Source organism: Caretta caretta, chromosome 8 (assembly GCF_965140235.1).
Source record: "Caretta caretta isolate rCarCar2 chromosome 8, rCarCar1.hap1, whole genome shotgun sequence".
Lineage (NCBI taxonomy): Eukaryota > Metazoa > Chordata > Testudines > Cheloniidae > Caretta > Caretta caretta.
The window spans coordinates 108,862,692-108,873,698 of record NC_134213.1 but is presented as its reverse complement, the minus strand read 5'-3'; the positions used below and the strand labels follow the sequence as shown (position 1 = coordinate 108,873,698).

Sequence of the window (11,007 nt, the reverse complement as noted above, 5' to 3'; positions counted from 1 at the left end):
TGGGGCCAGAAATGAGGAGTTCAGGGTGCGGGAGGGGGCTCTGGACTGGGGCGATGGAGTGGGGTGCAGGGGAGGGTGAGGACTCTGGCTAGGGATGCAGGCTCTGGGGTGGGACTGAGGGGTTTGGAGGTCAGGAATCAGGGCTGGGCCAGGAGGTTGGGGAGCGGGAAGGGGTGCAGGCTCAGGCTCTGGGGTGGTGCTGGGAATGAGGGGTTTGGAGGGCAGGAGTGGGTTCAGGGCTGAGGCAGGGGGTTGGGGCGCAGAGAGAAGCTCAGGGGTGCAGACTCCAGGCGGCGCTCCCCTCAAGTGACTCCTGAAAGCAACGGCATGCCCCTTCTCTGGCTCCTATGTGGAGGTGCAGCCAGGAGGCTCTGCACGCTGCCCCGTCCGCAGGCGCCATCCCTGCAGCTTCCATTGGCTGCAGTTCCTGGCCAACAGGAGCTGCAGGGGCGGTCTTTGGGGTGGAAGCAGAGTGCAGAGCGGAGCCCCCTGGCTGCCCCCACGCATAGGAGCCCGAGCGGGGACATGCCGCTGCTTCTGGGAGCAGGGTTGAGTGGCCCCCAACCCTGCTCCCAGGCTTGAGGACTGGAGCCGCTGCTTCTGGGAGCTGTGTGGAGTGGTTCCTGACTGCTCTCCAGCTGGAGTGCCAGAGCAGGGCAAACCCCAGACCCCGCTCCACAGCAGAAGCTCGAGGACTGGATTAAAATGGCTGGTGGGCCAGATCCGGCCCAAGGACCATAGTTTGCCCACCCCTGAACTACACCATTACCTTTCCTATTCTTCACCTCTTAACATCATTTCCATTGAAATGAGATGTGAAGACACCCCAAAAACTAGAAAGACAGTCTCCATGCACCAAGAAAAAGTACTGGAAACAATAACGTAGATAGGAAACTCAACACACCATGATAAACACTGAGGATATCTAAGTCCAGTGTGCAGAAGAGACATCAAGACTGTTGACAGTTTGCCAAGGCTTCTGCTGCGCTCTGCACCAAAAGAACATCAACAACTAAGGGAGACAAGGCAATAACCCACAGAGCACCAAAATCATCAATGCCTGTGAGCCACAGCAGCCAAAAAACCCTCATCATCTCAAAGGCATGGAGATAATTCTGGCGACCTCACCTGTGCAGGTTATCGCACAAGAGGAGATGCTAGAGCTGCGAGGAATTGCTTTGAGGCCCAGGGGACTAAAGGGAAACCAGAGAAAAATCAATAAAAAGATTTATAAATGCCATAACTGAATCCAAAGCCTGGAGTAACCCTTAACAGGCACAGCTCCCTAGTTAAGCCTGGTCAGAATGGTCCTGAAATAACAGTGGGACTCAGAATGGAGCTCATCTGCCAGGGCCTCAAAGGGACAAAACTGCTTGGGTGCTCAAGGATCTCTGGTTTATCACCCAGGAAGGAGCTGAGACACCCACAAGTGGGGATCCAGTCAACATGGCATCATTAGAGAATGTCAGTTTTATCACACTGTCCTAGCAATGTGCCTCAACCTCCTTCTGATGGAACTATTGATAAGTGTCAGCACAGATCAGTTTCCATGGCCCATTCCATCATCTCCCTCTCTGCTATGAAGACTAGGGAAATTGGTTGAAACTATCGTAAAGAACAGAATGATCAAACATACAGGTGAACACAATTTGTTGGGGAAGAGTCAACATGGTTTTTGTAAAGGGAAATCGTGCCTCACCAATCTACTAGAATTCTTTGAGGGCTCAATAAACATGTGGACAAAAAGAAAAGGAGGACTTGTGGCACCTTAGAGACCAACAAATTTATTTGAGCACAAGCTTTCGTGAGCTACAGCTCACTTCATCAGATGCATTCAGTGGAAAATACAGTGGGGAGATTTATATACACAGAGAACATGAAACAATGGGTGTGACCATGCACACTGTAACAAGAGTGATCAGGTAAGGTAAGCTACTACCAGCAGGAGAGCGGGGAGGGGACCTTTTGTAGTGATAATCAAGGTGGGCCATTTCCAGCAGTTGACAAGAACGTCTGAGGAACAGCGGGGGGTGGGGAGAATAAACATGGGGAAATAGTTTTATTTTGTGTAATGACCCATCCACTCCCAGTCTTTATTCAAGCCTAAGTTAATTGTATCCAGTTTGCAAATTAATTACAATTCAGCAGTCTCTCATTGGAGTCTGTTTTTGAAGTTTTTTTGTTGAAGAATTGCCATTTTTAGGTCTGTAATTGAGTGACCAAAGAAATTGAAGTGTTCTCCGCCTGGTTTTTGAATGTGATAATTCTTGACGTCTGATTTATGTCCATTTATTCTTTTATGTAGAGACTGTCCAGTTTGACCAAGGTACATGGCAGAGGGGCATTGCTGGCACATGATGGCATATATTACATTGGTAGATGTGCAGGTGAACGAGCCTCTGATAGTGTGGCTGATGTGATTAGGCCCTATGATGGTGTCCCCTGAATAGATATGTGGACACAATTGGCAACGGGCTTTGTTGCAAGCATAGGTTCCTGGGTTAGTGGTTCTGTGGTGTGGTGTGTGGTTACTGGTGAGTATTTGCTTCAGGTTGGGGGGCTGTCTGTAAGCAAGGACTGGCCTGTCTCCCAGCCTCAGAAACAACTCTGACATCATAATCAAAAAGGCTGACAAAGGAGGTGCTGTCGTAATCATGAATAGGTTGGAATATGATCAAGAGGCTGCTCGGCAGCTCTCCAACACCACTTTCTACAAGCCATTACCCTCTGATCCCATTGAGGATCAGACAGCATTTGCTCAAGAAACTCCCTGAAAAAGCACAAGAACAAATCTGCACAGACACACCCCTGGAACTCCGACCAGGGGTATTCTATCTGCTACCCAAGATCCATAAAACTGGAAATCCTGGATGCCCCGTCATCTCAAGCATTGGCACACTGACAGCAGGATTGTCTGGCTATGTAGACTCCCTCCTCAGGCCCTACGCTACCAGCACTCCCAGCTATCTTCGAGACACCACTGACTTCCTGAGGAAACCACAATCCATCAGTGATCTTCCTGAAAATACCATCCTACCCAGTACGATGTAGAAGGCGTCAGGAACAGTATCCCCGATAATGTCACGGCAAACCTGGTGGCTGAACTTTGTGACTTTGTCCTCTCCCATAACTATTTCACATTTGGGGACAATGTATACCTTCAAATCAGCGGCACTGCCATGGGTACCTGCATGGTCCCAGAGTATGCCAACATTTTTATGACTGACTTAGAACAACGCTTCCTCAGCTCTCGTCCCCTAATGCCCCTGCACTACATTGATGACATCTTCATCATCTGGACCCATGGAAAAGAAGCCCTTGAGGAATTCCACCTGGATTTCAACAATTTCCACCCCACCATCAACCTGAGCCTGGACCAGTCCGCATAAGAGATCCACTTCCTGGACACTATGGTGCTAATAAGTGATGGTCACATAAACACCACCCTATACCGGAAACCTACTGACTGCTATTCCTACCTACGTGCCTCCAGCTTTCATCCAGACCACACCACAAGATCCATTATCTACAGCCAAGCTCTATGATACAACCGCATTTGCTCCAACCCCTCAGACAGAGACAAACACCTACATGATCTCTATCAAGCATTCTTACAACTACAACACCCACCTGCGGAAGTGAAGAAACAGATTGACAGAGCCAGAAGAGTACCCAGAAGTCACCTACTACAGGACAGGCCCAACAAAGAAAATAAGAGAACGCCACTAGCCATCACCTTCAGCACCCAACTAAAACCTCTCCAGCACATCAATGATCTACAACCTATCCTGGAAAACGATCCCTCACTCTCACAGATCTTGGGAGACGGGCCAGTCCTCACTTACAGACAGCCCCCCAACCTGAAGCAAATACTCACCAGCAACCACACACACCACACAACAGAACCACTAACCCAGGAACCTATCCTTGCAGCAAAGCCCATTGCCAACTGTGTCCACATATCTATTCACGGGACACCATCATAGGGCCTAATCACATCAGCCACAATATCAGAGGGCCAGATTAAAATGGCTGGCAGGCCAGATCCAGCCCGCAGGCTGTAGTTTGCCCACCCCTGACTAAGGGTCACCCAATTAAATTGATAGCCAAGGGGCAGAGATGACGTGTGTGTGGGGCATGCAGGGTCACCCCCGCCCCCAATTTCTTGGGTCACCTCTTGCCAGGATGACCAGCAGTGAGGAGGCAGTGTCTCCTCCTGGTGGTGGCACTCACCTTATGTCCTTGCAGTGCAGGGACAGAGGAAGCAGCAGGATGGATGGCTGACCATGGGGCTGCTTCTCCTTCCCTGCTGCTGGAGTTCCAGATCTTCCTGTTGCCTGCTTCGCAGACTGCTGAGATGAAGCAGTGGCAATATATGGGGTGGTCATGAACCCTCCCAGAACCTTTCAAACGTGCCCCTGGGCCTCAGCTATCCACAGTTATGTGTCTCCTCTGGAAGCATGTTTAAAACAAACAAAAGGAAGTACTTCTTCACACAACAACGCGCAGTTAACTGGTGGAATTGTTGCCAGAGGAATTTGTTGTGAAGACCAAAACTATAACAGGGTTAAAAAAAGAACTAGATAACTTCATGAAGGATTGGTCCATCAATCACTATTAGCCAAGATGGCCAGGGATGCAACCCCATGCTCACTTGCTGACCTGGGCCAGATTCAAGCCAGTTCCCCAAAGCCATCTCTTTGTCTATGTTAAAATAGTGAAACCATTAATATGTAAAAGCTGACTACTGAGCATGCATTAAAACTCTTCTGGTATTAATGTATTCATATTAGTGTTGTGATGGTTCCATGTTATGGATCAATGACAAAATGAATAGGATTTACATTGTAGATAATATGTAGATGAAGTGCACCACTTGCTAAAAAACAAATTAAAATAAATTTGGGATTAACAGAAAATCACTCCCTTTCCCTTTCTCTTCCTGTGAAGTGTGGGGAAGAAGAACAAAGGCATTGCAAGAACTCTGCTATTTCCAGCTTGAATGAAGTAGGAGAAGCCTCATTCTAATGGGGCAATTGCCTCCTTGGCTTCTCTGAACCATCCCCTTCCACCCCACCCAACGTGTCTCTTTACAAGATCGGCGCCATTGCATCTTTGATGGAAAGGTAACATCCAGTTGCCACAATCTGTTTAATTCTCTAATTGCTCCTGTGGCTGCCATTGCAAGGCTCTCAAGAGATCTTGAGCTGTCATATACGTAGCATCCCCACGGTATACTGGGGAATCTCTGCCCTTCCCTGCTGAGATTGGGCAGAACCCACCCAAATGTTACTTTTTCAGCAAAGATGGGGGTGATAAGAATCTAGGGAAGAGAGCAGTGATTGGGGATGAGCGAAGGAGTGGAATGATGTAACTGGGTGGATGAGAGAGAAAGGAGGAGGATAGCAACAATAACTCTGCACTACTGTATTGTTTGATGCAAGGACCTGGGAGTGCTTTACAAACATTAGGTAATGGAGCATCACAAACCCCCACAGAGGCAGGATTATGAGTCTTTTACAGATGAACAGTGCTTGTATTGGGCCAGTGTGGCTGTGTAGCATAACAATACCTTTCCTCTACACACACATCCCCCTGGTGCAGCTCTGTTCTTTCTCAAGGGCTGCTGAGCTATGAAAGGTGCTCCAATACCTGATGAGGACCTCATTCAACTTTATCTGCTCTGCTCTGCTCTGCAGATATCTCACTAACTCCAGTCCCACTTCAATCCCCGTCCCCTGCCTATTCTACCCCTTAGCACTGGAGGATGCCAGCTTCAAAGCCACTTGCACTTACCAGCAAGCTATGTGGATGAACCCCTTGTCAAGGTTCCTTCCCCACTCTGAACTCTAGGGTACAGATGTGGGGACCTGCATGAAAGACCCCCTAAACTTATTCTTACCATCTTAGGTTAAAAACTTCCCCAAGGTACAAACTTTGCCTTGTCCTTAAACAGTATGCTGCCACCACCGTTTTAAACAAAGAACAGGGAAAGAGACCACTTGGGGATGTCTTCCCCCAAAATATTCCCTCAAGCCCTACACCCCCTTTCCTGGGGAAGGCTTGATAATAATCCTCACCAATTGGTACGGCTGAACACAGACCCAAACCCTTGGATCTTAAGAACAATGAAAAATCAATCAGGTTCTTAAAAGAAGAATTTTAATTGAAAAAAAGGTAAAAGATCTGATCTGATCTGTAAAATCAGGATGGTAAATACCTTACAGGGTAATCAGATTCAAAACACAGAGAATCCCTCTAGGCAAAACCTTAAGTTACAAAAAGACACAAAAACAGGAATCTATATTCCCTCCAGCACAGCTTATTTTACCAGCCATTAAACAAAAGAAAATCTAACGCATTTTCTAGCAAGATTACTTAATAACTGAACAGGAGTTGGAAGGCTTGCATTTCTGATCTGTTCCCGGCAAAAGCATCACACAGACAGGCCAAACCCTTTGTTTCCCCCCCTCCATATTTGAAAGTATCTTGTCCCCTCATTGGTCATTTTGGGTCAGGTGCCAGCGAGGTTATCTTAGTTTCTTAACCCTTTACAGGTGAAAGGGTTTTGCCTCTGGCCAGGAGGGATTTTAAAGGTGTTTACCCTTCCCTTTATATTTATGGCACCCCTCAATCACACTGGATAGATGTGGTAATAAGACAGGAGTTCTGGAAGCTGGGGAGGAATGAGCTGGGATGGGGGCCAAGGAAGAAGACTCTAAACTGGAGGGGAGCTGCAATGGAGGAAAAAAGTGGGTTCTGATCTGGCAGGTCTGGCAAAGGAAGACGTGGGCTGACTTGAGAAGGGGAATGAGAACAGAAAGAGCTTGAATATAGGAAGAAGAGCTGTGACTGAAAGAATGCAAGGAATAAATCCATCAGAGGGATGGAGGAAAAAAAGAAAGAGAGAGACGGGAACTATGAAAACAAATCTATAAGGGATTTAAAAATGTACAGGAGAAAAAAGAGGAGAAAGGGAAAGTGAATATTATTTATTTTATTGGATTTTTATTTTACAAATGGCAGGGGCAATGGTTTGGACAATCAGGATTATTGCTACTTTTTTCAGAGTAACAGCCGTGTTAGTCTGTATTCGCAAAAAGAAAAGGAGTACTTGTGGCATTTGGTTAGTCTCTAAGGTGCCACAAGTACTCCTTTTCTTTTTGCTACTTTTTTCTGTCTCCAGCAGCTCCTCCGTTTTGCTGCTTCTGCCTGTCTCCATCCGTCTCGTTTCTTCTTTTTGTCTCCATCTCTTTCTCTCCAAAGGTGGCTCAGATATAGATCTTTTGTGTATGCCTGGCAAATCATGGCCCTAAGGCCAAGCCTGCCCCAACAAGCATTAACTCATATAACGCCATTAAGAGGTACCTGGATTCAAATCATGGTTGAAAATGCACAATGTTGCGATTCTTATTAATGATTTTTATAATTCTTAATAAAGCCCCAGGAATATGTGAAGTGCACCGGGTGCCAGGTTGATGCAATGTGGTGCACACATGTTAGGAGGAGCACCCCTCCCCCACAGGCCCCTCACAGAGGAGGGATAGCAGGTTTGTCTGCTTCCTGTCAGAACCGTCACCTGTCTCCACTGTGGGGTGGGGGCGTCCTGCAGGCTATGAGCACCACCTGAAACAACTGTGGAGCACAGGGGGAGGGGAGAGCCGCAGGCAGTCTGTCTGTGGCTGCAGCTGAGATGAGCGTGGGGACTGCTCACACATCCCTGTGAACCCAAAGCACCAGAGCAAGCAACAGTTTAACTCTTCCCTGCAGGTGAGATCACTGCTACCCAGCGGGGTGCCCAGGCCAGGCCCGCCCCAGGGCAGAGAGTGTCAGAAGGGCAGGCTCCAGGAGGCAGCGCAGGGTGAAGGGGACAAAGCAGGGTGGGGGAGCCTTGGGGTGAAAAGCCTGGCTGGGGACACCTGAGGGGAAACAGCTGGAGGCAGGCAGAGGCTGAGCCCAGGGAGGGCCCAGCCCAAGGGGGGCACGGTAAGGATGCTGTGGGGGGCTGGACACTGAGTGGGGAGGATAGGTGGGGGCCAGGTGCTGAGAGGAGGATGGAACAGGGGTCTGGGCGCTGAGGGGGGCCGAGGCAAGGGAGGGGTAGCAGGAGGCTGAGCTCTGAGGGGGCAGGGGTGAGGGAGGGGGATGCGAGGGGGCTGAGGGGGGTGCAGTGAGGGAGGGAGAAGCGAGGGGGCTGGGAGCTGAGGGGGCGGGGGTGAGGGAGGGGGAAGCAAGGGTGCTGAGGGGGATGGGGTGAGGGAGGGGGAAGCAAGGGGACTGGGGGGGAGGCCAAGGGGGCAGGAGCGAGGGGGCTAGGGGCTGAGGGAGGAGCGAGGGAGCTGAGGGGGGCGAGGTGAGGGAGGGGGAAGCGAGGGGGCTGGGGGGAGGCGGAGGGGGCAGGAGCGAGGGGGCTAGGGGCTGAGGGAGGAGCGAGGGGGCTGAGGGGGGCGAGGTGAGGGAGGGGGAAGCGAGGGGGCTGGGGGGGAGGCGGAGGGGGCAGGAGCGAGGGGGCTAGGGGCTGAGGGAGGAGCGAGGGGGTTGAGGGGGGCGGGGTGAGGGAGGGGGAAGCAAGGGGGCTGGGGCTGAGGAGGCGGAGGGGGCTAGGGGCTGAGGGGGAAGCCAGGGCGCTGAGGGGGACCGGGGGTGAGGGAAGGGGAAGTGAGGGGGCTGAGGTGGGGTGGGGTGAGGGAGGGGTAAGAGAGGGGGCTAGGGGCTGGGGGGGAGGCGGAGGGGGCAGGAGCGAGGGGGCTAGGGGCTGAGGGAGGAGCGAGGGGGTTGAGGGGGGCGGGGTGAGGGAGGGGGAAGCAAGGGGGCTGGGGCTGAGGAGGCGGAGGGGGCTAGGGGCTGAGGGGGACCGGGGGTGAGGGAAGGGGAAGTGAGGGGGCTGAGGTGGGGTGGGGTGAGGGAGGGGTAATAGAGGGGGCTAGGGGCTGAGGGGGAAGCGAGGGGTCGGAGTGAGGGAGGGGGAAGCGAGGGGGCTGAGGAGGCGGAGGGGGCGGGTGTGAGGGAGGGGGAAGCGAGGGGGCTAGGGGCTGAGGGGGAAGCCAGGGTGCTGAGGGGAGCCGGGGGTGAGGGAGGGGGAAGCGAGGGGGCTGAGGTGGGGTGGGGTGAGGGAGGGGGAAGCGAGGGGGCTAGGGACTGAGGGGGAAGTGAGGGGGCGGAGTGAGGGAGGGGGAAGTGAGGAGGCGGAGGGGTGAGGGAGGGGGAAGCAAGGGGGCTGGGGCTGAGGGGGACCAGGGGTGAGGGAGGGGGAAGCGAGGGGGCTGGGGGCAGTGACTGGGGTGGGCGAGGGGCTGGCGCCGGGGGGCCGGGGGCGCTGAGGGGGGAGAGGGCAGGGCGGGAACGGGACGGGGCGGGCCGCCTCGCGCAGCGCCGCTGTGGAGTTGAGCCCGGGCTCGGGCACGCGCGGCTCGCGCCGGGGCGCGCGCGCGCGCGCGGGCTGAGGCGGCGGCGCGCGGGGCGGGCGGGCGCGCGCGGCTGAGGCGGCGGAGCCGGAGCCGGAGCCGGAGCCGGGCGGGCAGTCGCGCAGCCGGAGCGGCGGGCGGGCGGCAGCATGCGGGCGGGCGGCGACCCCGGCAGCAGCAGCCCCGCGGTGAGTGAGCGAGAGGGAGAGAGAGCGAGAGCCCCGGCCCGAGCCGGCGGGCTCAGCTCTGCGAGCCGCCTGCGCCGCCGCCTGTTGAGCCGGCTCCGGAGCCCCTGCCCGGGGGGCGACCCCCGCCCTGCCCCGGGGAGCCCGACCTGCCGCGGGGGCCCAGAGCGCTGCGGGTGGGTGGGTCTGTGCCCGGCCCCCTTCGCCGCCCGCCCGGGGGGCTCGCTCCCCCCCCCCCCCCTCCGGGGGCTCGGTTCGGGCTCGCTCCCCTTCCTCCTCCCCCCCCCCCCCCTCCGGGGGCTCGGTTCGGGCTCGCTCCCCTTCCTCCTCCCCCCCCCCCTCCGGGGGCTCGCTCCCCTTCCTCCTCCCCCCCCCTCCGGGGGCTCGCTCCCCTTCCTCCCCCCCCCCCCTCCGGGGGCTCGGTTCGGGCTCGCTCCCCTTCCTCCTCCCCCCCCTCCGGGGGCTCGCTCCCCTTCCTCCTCCCCCCCCCCCCTCCGGGGGCTCGGTTCGGGCTCGCTCCCCTTCCTCCTCCCCCCCCCCCCCTCCGGGGGCTCGGTTCGGGCTCGCTCCCCTTCCTCCTCCCCCTCCCCTCCGGGGGCTCGGTTCGGGCTCGCTCCCCTTCCTCCTCCCCCCCCCTCCGGGGGCTCGCTCCCCTTCCTCCTCCCCCCCCCTCCGGGGGCTCGGTTCGGGCTCGCTCCCCTTCCTCCCCCCTCCCCCTCCGGGGGCTCGGTTCGGGCTCGCTCCCCTTCCTCCCCCCTCCCCCTCCGGGGGCTCGGTTCGGGCTCGCTCCCCTTCCTCCCCCCTCCCCCTCCGGGGGCTCGGTTCGGGCTCGCTCCCCTTCCTCCTCCCCCCTCCCCTCCGGGGGCTCGGTTCGGGCTCGCTCCCCTTCCTCCCCCCTCCCCCTCCGGGGGCTCGGCCCCCTTCCTCCTCCCCCTCCGGGGGCTCGGTTCGGGCTCGCTCTCCTTCCTCCTCCCCCTCCCCCTCCGGGGGCTCGGCCCCCTTCCTCCTCCCCCCCCCCGGGGGCTCGGCCCCCTTCGCCCCGGCTCACGTTTACGGCGGGAGCCCCGGTCCGGTCCGGTCCTGGGCAGGGCTCGGACCCGGGTCTCGAGCCCCGCGCCGCGCCTGGCTCCCAGGGCCCGCGGAGGCGAGCCGGGCTCCCGCGCGCCCGGTGCCCCATGGCAGGGCCCGGCCCTGGGCCGCGCTGTCTCCCGGAGCCCGGGAGCCGAGCCTGCCCGCCTCGCAGCCGAGGTGCTGCCTCGCAACCCCCTTTTACCTTTTACTGGAACGCGTAAATTGCTCTTAACCCAAGGAAACAAAATACAAAAAGCTCTTTAATCACAGTGGAAACTCCATCCTGAACTCAGGTCTCTGGGAAAAGGATTACCGTGAAGCCAGGATCTAGGACTGGAGTTTAGCTT

At 55.8% G+C, this 11,007-nt stretch overlaps 1 protein-coding gene across 12 annotated transcripts in view; it reads left to right on the top strand.

The window, feature by feature from the left end:
* The first annotated feature begins 9,499 nt into the window (after positions 1-9,499).
* PTPRF (protein tyrosine phosphatase receptor type F) overlaps positions 9,500-11,007 on the top strand; it is a 605,446-nt gene continuing 603,938 nt past the window's right edge. For 11 of the 12 annotated variants that reach the window (XM_075131918.1, XM_075131917.1, XM_075131916.1 and 8 more), the window contains exon 1: positions 9,500-9,592. The gene's annotated coding sequence lies outside the window, so the exon portion shown is untranslated. The remainder of the gene's footprint in view (positions 9,593-11,007) is intronic. The other variant, XM_075131908.1, reaches the window with a different exon arrangement.